The sequence below is a fragment of the Terrapene carolina genome, unplaced genomic scaffold, assembly GCF_002925995.2.
Source record: "Terrapene carolina triunguis isolate 2854851 unplaced genomic scaffold, T_m_triunguis-2.0 Scaffold427, whole genome shotgun sequence".
Classification (NCBI taxonomy): Eukaryota; Metazoa; Chordata; order Testudines; family Emydidae; genus Terrapene; species Terrapene triunguis.
Genome location: NW_020664778.1, coordinates 618,264 through 621,346, shown reverse-complemented (window position 1 = coordinate 621,346; position 3,083 = coordinate 618,264). Strand labels below are relative to the sequence as shown.

Below are 3,083 nucleotides of genomic sequence, written 5' to 3'. Positions count from 1 at the left end.
GTGTCCTGGCAGTGGGAGCCTGAGTGGTCCTCCTGCCCTGCAGGGGACATGCCACTGGATACCATTGAGCTCGGCAGCTGGAGATCCCTCCCACCTCAGGCAGGTGACACATTAAGGCAACCAAGAACCAAGGTCCACGGACACCTGCCCACGCTGTCCCGGGACACCAATCACGTGGGAGATCCCTACCCCGTCCTAACCCTGCTCGATGTCACAGAGGAGGGGGAGCCCAGCCAACGCGCCCGGGGAGGGAAGCACCTTTCCTGCCCCTGTTCCCTGCCCCAGGGTGTGGAGAGCGGCTTGACCCTCCGCCAGAATCGTTGGGGTTGATCGTCCAGCTCCCAGGAAACGGCTGGTGTCTGAGGAGTTGTCCGATCTCCAGCTGGGGGAGGCCGTGGTGGAATTGACTGGCAGCACTGGGGGACCACATGGAGAATTCCACCAGCGGGAGCCAAGGGAAGGCGCCAGGTGCCCCTCCCCTGCCAGCGCCTCCTGTTTCCCCTCCCCGCCCGTTAGAGATGCCGTCATGTGTTGACTCCAGCGGCCCTGCCCGCAGAGGCACTGTCTGAGGCTCGGGGCTTTGTGGGAGGAGCTGCACCTACTGCCTGGCCCTGCCAGGCCCCCAGTTCGTTGTGCATTGCTCCCTTTTTCCATCACAGGATACCAGCAGCCAGGAGAGCGGGGTGTGTGTGTGCCGGGGAGGCCGCCTGCTCTCTGGGAAGCTGGGATTAACCCCTGCTCCCCCCTCGCCTCTAAGCACTAGCCTCATGCTCTGTCTCTGGACTGCAACACGCTGCTAGAGGGGGGTTAGCTAACATGGGATGTTCCCCGGTGCTTTTCATGGCGGGAGCACCCTGGCGTCCTGGCCAAATCCCAGCGTGGGCAATGTTCTCCCTTCTTATACTCCCTCCTGCAGCTTTCTCCTGCCCTGGCTGCAGTGTGTGGCCAACCAGCTGCTGTGCTCCATCCCAGAGGTGGCTGCATTTCAGTGGTCGCCGGCTAAAGTAATTCCTGTGCCCCGACTTTCGCCCAGCAGGTTCCCAAAGCGGTTTCTAAACGGCACCCAGGCTCGCCGCTCACACACCAGCCTCTGTAGGCGAGCGGGGGAGGCAGGAGAGCTGGGGGGGCGGGATGGGGAACATGCGACAGCTGGGAGGCGGGGTCTGGAAGTCTCTGCATGCGCAGCTGCGGGAATAGTGACTAGGCTGGGGAAGGGTTTGAGGTGGGAGACTGGGCCTAGGCACTTGTCCGGTGGGGGACGGGGGGGGAGCAGGGGATGGGGAGGGAGGGCTCTGTAGCTGCTGGGGGTGGGGGGGATATTGATGCTAGTGTTATTTATAGCACCCCTGTGCGGGTCAGACCCCTCTCATCCCAGAGCAAGACACTGCAGACCTGAAATGGGCCCTGGCTTCAGAATTCAGAGCTGGGTTTCAAACCCACGTCGGTCTAGGTCTGGGCTTGGAACAGAACCTCTGGCCTTGCCCCGTCCTGGTCCCCAGGGGTCACGCCCAGCTGTGTTAACACGCGCCCCTTCTCCATGTGCCACACAGCCCTGGGAAACGCAAAACCCACTTCCAATTGCTTGTATTGTCGCCAAAGTCCCAGTCAGTGTGCTGGAAACCTGTGCAGGGATCTCCCTCCAGCCTCCACCTTCCTCGCGCCCACCCCCGGCCCACAGGCGGCCCAGAGGAGCTGCTCTGGGTGGCAGTGCTGGGGACCCCCAAGCAGACAGGTCTGGGCAGCACTGGGGCCGGGGACCCTGCTCACAGCACTGCTGTCCCTCTTATAACGGGACTGAAATGCTGCTGGGGGAGATGCGACCATCACTGTGTTCCGTAACCAGGCTCAAGGCTCGGAGACAGGAAAACAGGCCCTTGCTGGTTTCGGAGCTGCCCCGGCGCCCGAGCCGTGCCATCAGGATCAGCCCTGAAGACATGGATTCAGCGGCCAATGAACTTACAGGGCGTGGCTTCTGAGCCAGGCCTGGCACTACCACCCCCTCCCCAAAGGATTTCCAGTCTCTAATAAGCACTAATGTAGTGAAATGAGCGGCTGGGCCTCAGGCAGTTTCTAGTGGACAGGTGTTCCCCAGACCCTCCTGTGACAGGGCACTGGTGCAGGGGCACAGGGACATGCCCCGGGGCATCTGATACAGGCCTGGACCTTATCTAGTTGGGAGTCAGAAGGCACACGCTAGGCTCATGCATGTCACCTCTAGGAAACTAGATCTAAGGTGCCCTGTGTCATAGGCAGAGGCTGCAGAGACCCAGAGAAAGGGAAAAGGCTCTGGATGTGGGTCAAGTGAATGGTCCTGGGCAAGGACAGAACACGTCTGGGGTCACCCCAAATGACACGTCTCTGCTGCCGTTAGCTGGTTCGGAAGTAGCTGGCACGTACCACTCCCTGACATGGGGGTTTCCTTCTCTGCTAAGCCCTGTCCCCTGCCACCCCCAGCCCCTCTTCCCTGTTATAAATGCTCCGTGCAGAAGAAAGTGACTATGACTGTATATCTCCTGAGTCCCCGCCAGTCAGCGGCAAGGGTGTGACACGTGCCAGCCATTTCAGAACCAGCTAACGCTGGCCAAGACGTGTCAATGCCGAAGGGGATGTGACCTGCACCATTTGAGTCTGGGTGCTTTCACCATGGTGTGCAGAAGGGGAAACTGAGGCAGCAGACAGGTGACCTGAAGTGGGGAGCTGACTCTAGTACATGTCTGAACTGGAGGTTTCTGACTGCAGACACAGGCTTTTGGGTGGTTCTCAGGCCAGCGATTCTGCCACTAAAATTTCAGGGCGGAGATTTCAAAAGTGATAAGTGCCGGACATGAGATACCTTAAAGGGGCGGGTTTTCCGCGGGCGGGGGCTCAGCGCTTTTGGCAAATCAGATCCCAGATCAGGTCTCTAGCCGCTGTGATCTGCTCAGCCCAGGGCAGTCGGGGTTACAGCTGCTGCTGTGGTGGGTGCCACACGTACGGGACGCCGGCTGAGAGGGAAACCGCGGCCTGACAGCTACTTATTGACAACCGGGCTGGTGTCCACACATCACACAGCACCCCTCCCCCCACCACACTCCCATCCCTCC

The 3,083-nt window shown here is 60.4% G+C and overlaps 1 protein-coding gene across 4 annotated transcripts in view; it reads right to left on the bottom strand.

Annotated features, from left to right (window-relative positions):
- Positions 1–3,083, bottom strand: part of SCARA3 (scavenger receptor class A member 3) — a 32,079-nt gene that overhangs the window by 2,286 nt on the left and 26,710 nt on the right. The window lies entirely within an intron of this gene.